We start from the raw sequence: 12,214 nt of genomic DNA on the forward strand, positions 1-12,214 counted from the left end.
TGTTCAGATGACAAACTAATATTCAGTAAGAGTGGGGGCAGCATACTCTGATCCAGAATAAATGATGCCTGCTTCCTTCTTTTATTCAGAGAGTTTACATAGTCCACTGTTCGGCAACCTCATTTTGAGGCCCGTGACCCATCACTTCTTGTGATTGTTATGATGATCAACAGAAAATCCCTTCAGGGCACGCAATTAACTGGTGCTTTTCAGCTAAATCTGCTGCACTGTCCCTGTTTCAGGCTTCAAGTATCAGTTTTGGATCTTCCTGGAGACAATATTGAACCATACCACAAAACATCAGTAGCCAAAACAAACCTTTACCAAATATAAACTGTTGCTGCCAACTCTATTGCACCTGTGTGCATATGTGAAATAAATGTGTCCCTTATCCTGCACGTCTGGTCTGCTTTTTTTTGCACACAAAATGAACTTTCTAAGATGTCTTTCATTTAGCTATTCCAAATGCTATAAAAATGCTGGAAACAATCAGTTTTCCTATTATTTACATATCTTAAAACTTCTAATATAGCAAGTCAATGTCAGCACACATGGGTAAACACCTGGCTCCACTGATGCTGGTGGCAAAACTTCCAGTGACTCCCATGGGAGGAAGATATCATCCCAGGCCTACAAGTTCCTAATGCCAGGTTCTACCCAATAGCAGCACTTCACAGTTGTGGTAATTATGCAACAGCACATTGGTTTGTCTGCAGTAGTGCATGCAGTACTGATGGGTTCACTGGGAAGATTTCTACATATTATTTTCAGCCCTTTTATAATTTCCGAAATCTGTTGAGTTAAAGGCAGGATGTTGTTGGTTTGGGCCAGTAAGGAAAGGAAAGTGTGACATTTTCTGCTGTTACAGCCTCTCTTTGTTTCCTGTTTGGTTGTCATGCCTGCTTCAATGATTTGGGTACTTAATTTTCAATCCTGGGGTTTTTTCAAAGTGACAAACTGATTCTGTTCATTTTTCCTTCCTCACCCTCTCTTTTCCATAGCTTTTGCTCAATTTTTCTTTCACATCAAGTTCTGTTTTCCAGTTAGCTCCATAAGGAAACCAGAACGATTACTAAGAATAACCTGCATTGTGCTGGTTTAAGAGACTGAAATGTTAATGGTTAATAGCTCAAACAATCAGCCATTTGCAAAAGCAGTGAATGCTTTGCTGATGATGTGCAAGGCAACAGCCCAGCTGCAGAGGGCGTGAGCACCAGAGGATGACCACGACAAATCAATCTTCCTTTAGCAAGAAGCTGTGTTTTGGGCCAGATAAGGGAAGAGGCCAATAATAAGCAGATCCTGTGAGGTGGGATAGTGCTTTTTATCACGCCAATGTCCTCCCTTACTGGCAGAGTTGGAAAACTCCCCCATGGGGGAGATATTGGGACATTCACATGTAGGTCTGAAGGTATTCATCCCTTCTGATGGGGCATAATGGCGCAACTACGCTGACATCAAACACAACTCTCATGTCTTAGAAGGTGTCATAAATCATCAAAGACACCTGAAGCACCCCTAGACTCATTTCTGGGGCCTTCTACCAGAGGACTGCGCATGATCCACAGAGTTGCAACAGTCAGTGTAAAAGTCCACCTCAAGGGGAGGTACCTGGGCATTCCCACCAAGCCCGAGTGTGTATTAACCCATTCAACTCTGTGCTTCATGGGCTTCCCCCACCCCTGACGGATCAAGTCTGTGGTGGACATCTAAATTGCAACAATCAATTCTCATCGCTGTATCTGTGGGTGGTAATATTTTTCGCTCTTATCCTTTCTCTTTCTCTCTCTCTTTCTTCTCCTTACTTCTTTTCGAAATATATTTTAAGCCAGCCTAAAAAAATTCTAGTCAATGCCTTACTAAGTGCCATGTTGTGTCTGAATAAGTTAAAGTTGGCTAAGTTTGCTAAGTTACAGTTTGTGAAGTACCTTACTTTGTCTGAATATTGTTATAAAATTTGCCAAGTACCTTATTCTACCTTAATGTTCTAAAGTTTGCAAGTAAAAGTTTGTTATTGAACCTCCTGAGAATTTTTTTTTTCTCTCATGCACCACCCAGAGGGAATCAAACGACCTTCCCCTAAACCCACCAAGTCGACTGGGGCATGACAGATGGTTCTTTCTATGTGAAGATGCACCAACATTTTGGAATTAGAAGCCTTAGAGGATCTGGGAGATCTCTTGTAGGCTTCATTTGCTTTGCAATGAACAAGTAGCACAAATGAACACCTCAGCATCCACCTCCTACATGACAGTGGCTGCTGATGACCACCTGTCATGTTGCACAAGACAGTACCTGCCACATACTGTTACTGCTGCACTCCTCGCCCAAATGGTGGCAAAATGGATGCCAGTATGAAAATGGTGCAGATAGAAATAAAATATAGGACAGGAATAAAGTCAAGGCACTCACTAAGCAGAAGCAAGTCTTCTGCTGAGAGGTGTTGTACTGTTTTCCATGCTCTGCAGAATCCAGTCAGCTTTGCCTTCCCTTCATGAGTTTAGCTTTGGTGGGATGCACAGTGGTATTCTTCTTCACACCACACACTGGGTATAAAGAGACTACTGCAGCCCACATCCTGGCTTTGTTCTCTCATCCCATGTGGGGAGTGGTGTGAAGATTAGAGTTGTAAAAGATGTCCCTCTCAGTCATGGTCTTGGCATTTGGATCTCAACTTTCATGTGCTTGTGACAGACTGAAGAAGACATCACCACATCTTTCTCCATGCATAAATACTGTTGCTGTTAAAAGGACCACAGAGGGGGGTTTGTGCACATTCGTTCGGACTGAAAACCACAAATTTCTCACGAACTTCATGAATAAAGCCCCAATACATCCTTGCATAATCCACCAGAGATTCCAGAGACCCTTTCTCCAGAATTGCGCAGACAGTTTTGCCACTTTTTCATTTGTACAATTTTACTAAGCTCTTCGGAATTTTCGTCTTGAATCCTGCAGACTCAGAACAGCACAGGAAAAAGCAAGGACTTCAAGCCATCCTGATCTTAAATTAAAACCGCTTCAACAAAAGTGTGATCATCTAAGGGGTCTTTTTTTTCCTAACCAAATCTCATAATGAACATTTTTTAATAAAAGCATATGGTTTGAAAGTGAGTTTTTAAGTAATGAAAAGAAACAGGTTTTAAAATGCCTGTGGAGAAAAGGACATTATTTAAAAAAATTAATTTCAATGCTCAGTGACTTATCTTGTCACATGACAACATATGAGGTTACTTTTCTTTGAGAGACAGTGTTAGAGAAGGAAATGGTAGCATCAATAACAGATGCAATAGGGCAGATGCAATAGGGCAGAGAGTCTTTCCTGGGCAGTATTTCAATTCAATAAAATTTTCAAACTTGTATTTTGCTATTTCCAGCTCCCATATTAAAAATCTATTAGCAGAAAGTGTATTGAAAAGCTGACCATGAGCACAAGAGACTTTTTCTGGAAACACTTCTATTCAGTTCTCATGCCTGAACAAAAGCAGATTGGCACCTTCAGTGATATACAAACGCCTTTGAAAGGGGCCTCCCCCCCCTTTCCCATAGCCACGCGTTTCAGGGCTCTATATGCTGAAGCAAGCCAGTGAAAGGTTTGAAGGGGTGGGGAGACCAAGGGCTTCCACCGAGATCCTTCAAAGTCCTCATCTTCTATAGTGGGAGGATTTCCCTCTAAATCCCTTTCAATAGCATATTGATGGCTTTGAAAGCTTAAATGGCATTTGTCAACCATCAGTAAATCTTGAAAACTGTTTCTGCAAATAGCCCAACTCCAAGTCTCAGATTTTCTCATTAATCTGTACGTAAGGCCACTGAAGACTTTTTCAGAGTCTAGATAATGCCTGGATTAAAAGGTCCATTCAGAAGGGAAAACTTTAGCATTCACCTTGTGTACATAGCCATTTCACCAGTGGTATTCATGGGTTGTTATTTCAACTCTGCATTTGTCCTGCAAACAAGACATTCTGCCACAAAGACTTGGTAGAGACATTCTTCAGTGAATTACTGAAACCTAGCCCTGCTATTTGTCATGGTTTGTTATTTTTATCAAGTGTAATCAGTTCAAATAGAAACCTGAGACTGACAACTTTACAATTATGTTACTATTTTAAGACTGGAAGGTATCTAATTCAACAATGAAACTGATTAAAGCACAACCTGATTTCTTTATCTAATGAAACAGTCTAAAATTTCACTTAATCAGATGTCAGAAGACTTTTTGTTTTATTTCGAAAGTACAGACAAGAAACTAATAAAAATCCTTATTCGGCATTTTAAATTTATGATATTTCGTAAAAACTTTCTATATTTATAAGGCATAATAATTTATAACGTTACATACTGCTTTGTGTTTGTCTTTTAGGACAACACTGTTTTAATTTGCCTTTCTCCAAATAAAGCTAATGGACAGGCTTTAAACCCTCAAAACCTGTGCCCCTTACACACACAAACTTTTTTCTTACATCCCAAAGATGCCTTTATTCTCTGCTTTCTAATTTCTTTTTCTATTTTGTATCCAATAAGCTACACCAGGGCCAGGGGATGAGCTATTTTGATGGGCACAAGGCATTTACTATTATTGTTGTTGTTGAAATGATCAGGTCAAAATATTTATGTGTCACAAAAAAGAAGAAAAACAGAACAAGTTCACACACTGGAGACCAAGAAAATGTTTCAATATTAGGAAAAAAAAAATCAGACCCCTGTCAAAGTTCCTGTAATTCAGATCAATCTCATTGTTTGAACAAATCGACTTTTTCACCATATTGGACAATTTACTGTTAATGTCAAGAACACACAATCTGGGGATCGAGGAAGTTTACTGGACATCCGTCCCAAGGACACCCAAAGATTATCCTTCCCTCCAATGCTGTTGAAAGTGAAAAGCTTAGTCAAGGATTTGTATATGTGAAATCACATCAACTATGGCTGAGGGCCACACCTGGCATCTGCTTCTTTTATTTGCTTTATTGTACACTTACATGTATGTCTCAAACACCAAGAGCCGGGTAGTCATGGTGCCAATCAAGGATTGTTGGAAAGAACATGCTGTGAGAAAGAACAGGATGTGGCTGGAGAAGAGGGCCGTACAGAGACAGGGCAGCACTTTTCTGGGACAAATGTCCTTGTTCTGGTTATCTGGAAATAAGTACAACGTAGAACAGCGCAGGCACAGGAATGAAGTTGAGAAATAGGTAGGGACTGTCAACCAAAGGCTGATCTAGTCAGGGGGATCAAGACTGCCAAAGACCCCCAAAGCTCTCTGACTCACTTCCAGAAAGACCTAGAAGAACAAAGTGTGAGTGATAACTAATTTGCATGGAAAGTGACAAACCTAGCTCCAGGATGGGAAAACTTATCTACAAAAAGATAGCCCAAAAGATAAGCCTGGGTAGTGCCCTCAGGACCCTTGACACTCCACCAGCTGGACTGATGCTGGAGCTAGGACTGGACTCCCTCCCTCCCTCCCTCTTCTCTTCCTTCCTTTCTCTCCTTAATATCTTTCTCTTCTCTTTATCCCTTACTCAAAATCCACCACCATGTGGATTATACTGTAAGGGCCTAACTTATACCAATTTCCCTGCCAAATGTATAATTTACTAATAAAACTGTAAGTTTTTGTGGACTCTGTGTTTTGTTGTTCCTTCTCAGTGATGGGCATTTAGGAATACTGGGGTGCTTCCTTTCCCTCAGGGTGGGACATCACAACATGTCTCACATGTTTTTTGCTATCAACGGAAGAAACCTCATAATTTAAATGTGAAAACTCTGCAGTGTGAATATGGCATAAGAGATCATCCACACTCAGTTCAACTCACCGCAAAACTAATATGAAGCCTGTAACACAAGTTTAAACAGAAGGAGTTTTCTACTCCAAATCTCCCCCCTCATGCAGGTTTCTAGGTTTATAGTACTGCAATTCTCTGTGAGTCTTTAAGATTTCTAGGGGAACTATGCCACGGCTTTTAAAAAAAACTAAACTGCCAGACTTTTTTAGCTGTGGGTCATCATTTCTTGAGATTACTTGCCTGTCTCCCAACCAACACTATCCACACGGTAGAGGATGCACTTCCTTTAGAGGCCATATCATATGTATCCCATGGAGACATGTCAGATAGCCTGGAGTATCTTAAATGGCATAAGGCAGATATGGGTGAGCATTGAAATGAAGCTCCAGTTGCATTAGAGAATGGAGACTCAACTTAGTTTGGTAAACACAGGCATCCAGAGTTTTTGAAATGTTACCTGATGCATCCACATCGGCCTGGCAAATAGGACATTATGACCTATGACATGACTCGTCGCCTTGTGAAGGAACAACTCAAGGCCCGCTACAACACCCTCAGGTAAAGTGAGTGCACCTTTGCTTAGTCAATCGCACTGACCTCTGAGACAGTGATCTGGCTCCTAACACGCTGAAGTTAGCGGTCTGCATGTGGAACAAGCTCCTGGGCTCCTAATGTAGTCAAAGGTAGAAAGATTTATCTCATCTTCAGATAAGCGACTTTTTTCTGGTCAATGCTCTCCAACAGCTACTATCTGGAGAATGAGGCACTGCCTACTCTATACAGCTGCATTTTAGATCAGCATGTGAATCTGGAGCTGAATTCCACTTTGACTCCAGGAGCAACTAAATTAAAAGATAAAATATATACACCATATTCATGCTAGTGGTGATGGCAAGGATGAAGAAATCTTCTTCCTTGATTCCTTATCTGCACCAGTGCAAGTTTTCTAACATCAGAAGCATACTGTAATGCCTTGTTGGTTATTCAAGCTTTTCTTTGGATGAGATAAACTAATTTTCTTCATGTGGAAAAGTGAGAAGTTGTCTTTGCTTTCATCAGTATATGTTAAGACTTTTGACTTCGTTGTTGGGCTTTCTTTTANAAATAGGTAGATCTTCCTAGAAATACAGAAAACTTAGTAAGGAGGATTTAATAAAAATTAGTAAAATCCTATGAAAAGTGAATACAATTTAGGCTGTAACAACACTTAAAGACTTTTGAAATCTCAGTATGGGTTTCCTGAAAGTAGAGCTTAGCAGGACCAGTTTCACATGGGTTGCAATCTTGTAGTCAGACTCCTCTAGGTTCAACAAGGTGGAGCAGGTTTCTCCCCCATGCAGTTTCTTAGGTGTCTTCAGATAAATACCATCCTTTTTGGTAAGGTTAGTGCTCAGGTAAGGTCAGGTTCAGTACTTTGCTGACAGTTTCCAGATGACTCAGAACAAGGGCAGAGCTTACATATATCTTCCTAAAAAACTCTACACAGATGTGACTTCATATGTGTATTGAATTCTTTGGACCTAGAAATGAGTGAAGTATTTCTTGTAACACTATTTTTCTGCACCATTTTGAGAATGGTGTATTTCCATATTACCACAAGAATGTTATGTCAAAACCTCTCAGCCTTGTAAGGAACAGAATGCTATGGAAGAAGGACAACATTCATAATCAGGGTCAGCGTTTTCCTCCTGTAAGAGTTACAGATCATCCAATTTCCTCATGGTTTTCATTTGGAAAAACTCTAAGGATTTAGAAAACTAATTTCTGTGCAACTCAAAGAGAAGCATGAAAGCAATTCCCTGTCCTTCTGCAGGTTTGTGAGTAACAGCTGTAGGAATCTACACTCTAGCTCACATTCTATGGAAAATGTGATGCAATGCAAAGGTCTGAGACAGAATTGCTACGTCTTCTCTTGAGAGAGCTAGGGGAGCAACTTCTGCCCACCTATACCAAAGAAGGGTGTATATTGGCAGAGGGTGGGGGGAGAACTTTCTGGGTTGAAGGAATTATGTACTTGCTGCCTTTGCCCTCCTGCACTTTTTGTACAGCCATATTCAATTATGCAATACTTTTCAAAGCACAGCATAAAGAAAATGTAAACTACTAAGTAGGAGTTAAGGAGACTGTAGAGTGGTAAACAAACTAATTTTGCTGTGGCACTAAGCAATGCAATAAGGAAATGAAAAAAATATAGGTCTGAATCTCAAATCAATGCTTTATCTATGAGGTTGTGCTGCCTCCATAAGAAAAATTAATAGATATTCCCAGGCTAAACAAAACTCTCTGCAGTATTTCAACGAATGCTTCTACTTTGTTTTATAATTCTTACATCAATTTTTATTTCTGTGACTCTGTTCTCGCATTCAGAGCAACACAGTTTTTGCAGCTGACATCACATGGGTTGGAAAACAAACACTGCAGATGATCACAAAGCCAACATATTTTAGAGTGTAGAAAGACAACTCAAAAATTTGTTATATACTTGAGTTTAAGACCACTATCATACAGGAACATAGCTTTTTTTCCCCTCCAAACACTATCCGAGGCATATTGCTGGCAGGGGAAATTAATTTTCCAAACTCCGACTTTGAAGGATATTATTTTTTTAATAGGAGCGTCTTTGAGATAGAACACATGCCCCTGTTTCTCTATCCACGCCATAAAATGTTTTTCTCATTCATCACAAATACGTGCTTTTTTTTTTCCTATGAAAGCTTTTATAGAGCCTGCCTCTGTATTTTAGCTGTTCCTGACAGCTGACGGCTGTGGACTGCAATACAACTGTAACATAAATGATAAATAGAGTTCTTAAGCTTATCTGATGTCTTAAATATAACTTTCAAAGTACAAAGAGTTAAGTGGACAGAATTATTAAACAAGCTGTCTGTAAGTGCCTGCTGAACTACTCAATTCATATAAAGATGGGGAAACCTAGGGGAAGACAGGTATTAAAAATAAGGTATTCTGGAGCCTATGGAATTCGGTAAGATTATCTGAATGAGTACTGTTTGCCTGGGTAAAGATGGTGTTCTGTGTGCTGGCATTCCATTATGTCTGCATATTAAGCATTTTACTGTGAAACTTAGTATCTTTCAAGACATCTTGATTTATACTTAAATAGAATGGCCAATGCCAAGGGGGAGTAACAGCTACCAGAAAACTTAGCCGAGGCATATTACACCATAGCATGTGTGTCAGGCTAACAGTCACACTTCAGGCCCACAGAACCACACAGTTCTTACCTAACAGAATCAGGAGACTGGGATATCCAGTAATTTGGCTTTGGCTACGGCTATAGAGTTTTTGATTTCCCTATGTGGCCTTAGAAACCCTCATCTTGAAGCCTTATGGAAGCAGCAGATCCAAACTTTATTTAACCACTGAATTATTCTAATGCAATTATGGAAAAAGATATTAAAATGCCTTGGGAAATCAAACAGCATCCTTACAGAATGTCAGACATACTGTTTACATGGAATATGTTTTTTCCACAAAAGAGAGCAGAAGCTAAATATACTAAAACTCAAGTGAAATTAATCTTCAGAAACATTTAGCTGCGTAACATTATAGATCACAGAGCACAAAGATATCCTAGCCCAAAAAAGCATCTTAATCAGGGCCTCTTTCCTATGGCACCATCCTATTTTCAATTAACAATGCTTTCAGATGAGCCGAAAAGGGGTACTTTGCTCCCACCATTACAATTTCTGCTATTCTTTTCTTTACCCTTTTCAAAAGCATGAAAGCATTGGATTGCTAATTACTTTTATCCAGCCTATAGGAAAATTAGTTTATCTTCCTGATCAAAGCAAATTAGGCAGATCATGGCTGATTAGAATGCAACAGTAAAATCTCCATACTTTCTATTCCACCCCCTTTTCTCTCAGAAATGGGGCCTGTGTCAAATATGTAGGTATTTCCCACGGCCAGTCTGGACTCGGTTTCCAACAGGCTCTGGGGCTGGGACAATGGTTCTTACACAGACACTGAAGTTCTTTAGTTCAGTCATTATGCAAGGAAAGAACTGGTAACCCCTTAGGTAGCATTTGATGAAACATCTAGATTTACATATTTCCCTAATTGCATTTTTTTGAGCGTGAGTGAGATTTATCTGACCAGAGTTAAATGCCTCCTTTATTCTACTACCCAAAATACAAACCTATGCTCTCCAGGCAGAGTTGCACTTGGTTTTGATCCCAGCATTAAAACACTGGTTTTCACTACAGTGGGACAAAGCAATGTCTACCTTTATTTCTCAGGGCACAATCTAAAGAAGGCTTGACTAGTTGCTTCCAAGGTGGCTGCTGCATTACATTGCAAAACTGAATACCACTACTCCTTCTAAGTAACTGCAATTTCTGTCACTCTAGTATTTTACCCTTCACTTTTTACCCTTCATAACTCATTTGCCTTCAATTTGTGTTCTATGGCTTTAATACATGAAAGCCAAGCTATACTGCTACTTTATTTATAACCAATTACTATAAATTAACAGTAAATCTCACATTTAGCTCCATTTAAACATCACTATGCAGCTGCCCATTTGAAAATAAAATGGTTGCCTTCTTTCACTTCAGTGGGCACAATACAAAACATCCATTGAGCTTTTCCTTTATTGCAGCTGCCAATGCCCAGCTGACTTTTAACAAACCAACCAAGCGGAATAACAATGCAGCTGCAACATTTTATGGTATTTCTGTTAGTTCTCTTTTGAGACTGAAGGTGTTAATTAGGAATCAAAGAATACAACCCTGCCAGCTTTCTTTCACAAACTATACTCTGGCTACTGCAGTTTCCAGAAGGAAAATAAATCTAATAAAGGGACAAAAATGTTGTTTGTCACACCAGTAACGTGTATTTAAGATCCTTTGATCACAAGCTTTTCATGTAGTCTTGTCAGACAGGCTGAAAATATTTTTTCCTCTCTTTTCTCCTTTCTTTAGGCTTTTCTGAATACCGATTCTAACGTTGTCTGAAAAGGTGAAAAACCCGATAGTAACTGGAATGCTTTACAGGTTAAAATGGCTTTGCTGAGCAAGCCAGCTTTAAATCAAATCAAATAATAATTGCTCACTTTTTAGATTCAAGCGTAAGTTATTTTGAAATACAAATGATTTGTTCCTGTTACACAGAGTTTACTAATTCTGTATATAATTTAATACTTCAAGTGTTTAAATTTATGCAGCTGTTTTAGTATCAGTAGATCAATTGCTTTTTGGAATCTCATTTTAAACCACAAAAATGATGTTTTACAGGATGTTACAAAATATCCGTAACATACATATTTTCACATGTGTACCATGCAATATATATTTAATATTTTATTTACACTTATTAGCCATAATCATGTAAGATATATTCAAAGGTAACAGCGTAAGTCACTACCCTTAATCTTTAGTCAAGTTAAAACCTTAAAATAGGTTTATAAAGTTAACACAACTGAGAATTAGTCAAGCTTGCTAGCTTACCCAGCAAGAGCTTTCACTGTTAATTGCACAAATCATGGCAAATTCCATTAATCCTGCCAGGGAATGGCAGAAAGAAGATCTGGTTGTTGATTTAATGATAATGAATTGAGCAGACTCTTAAGGCTACCTGCAGAGTTTGCTAAACTGTAAAACAAATAAAGTCAATTTTAATAAACCCTTTTAATAAGGAGTATATATAAGTTTTCTTTGCCTTAAATACTATGTTAGAGAAGCAAGGGTCTAAAATACAACTCTACTGACCTTGTTATACATTTAATATAGTTCCTTATAATGTCAAATATATATAGCAGGTGATTATAAAACATATCTGAGAGTTTCTATATTTGATAATGGAGAAATACAGAAACAGCCTTGAAAATGCTAAAATACAGATCTTAGCAAAAAAAAAAGTTCTGATGAGTGTTGCCATGCTGTATGTCTCACATAAAGCACAGTCTCTGGCTACTCTAAGACACACACATTAGATGATTCAGTTTTAAAGGTACATTTTCTTTTGTGCCCCAAATGTACCATTTCTTACATTCCTGAATTTTAGAAAAGTGAAACATCAAATCGGAAAATTGTTTTAGGTATTTTAGAAACACAAACGTGAACATGTCTACTTTTTTTTTGTAAAATGATAATATGAGCTGATAACCTATTAATTGTGATTGCTTTATTTTTATCTGTTTTACTCACTGAACATTAGCTGTGGATGCAGAATTGGGCTTGATTTTCAAAGCACAGAATGGCAGCTGGGAGACAGAAGAGAATATTTCCTTTCTGCATATGAAATAAGGTAAACCCAGCAAATATATTTGAAATTGGCAGCTGCTGCAATCACTTCTTACAGTGCTTTGGTTTGTTATTGTATCATAATAGTGCCACAGTATCTAAAAGGAATGAAGTTATTTTTGTATAAAGATGTCAATTATATATAAACAAGCCATACTGCTC

General features: G+C 38.6%; 1 protein-coding gene across 4 annotated transcripts in view; it reads right to left on the bottom strand.

Annotated features, from left to right (window-relative positions):
* The window catches only part of LGR5 (leucine rich repeat containing G protein-coupled receptor 5), an 88,884-nt gene that overhangs the window by 61,065 nt on the left and 15,605 nt on the right, over positions 1 to 12,214 (bottom strand). The gene's annotated exons all lie outside the window — the stretch shown is intronic.

This window comes from Lepidothrix coronata, unplaced genomic scaffold (genome assembly GCF_001604755.1).
Source record: "Lepidothrix coronata isolate B3197 unplaced genomic scaffold, Lepidothrix_coronata-1.0 Scaffold206, whole genome shotgun sequence".
NCBI lineage: Eukaryota > Metazoa > Chordata > Aves > Passeriformes > Pipridae > Lepidothrix > Lepidothrix coronata.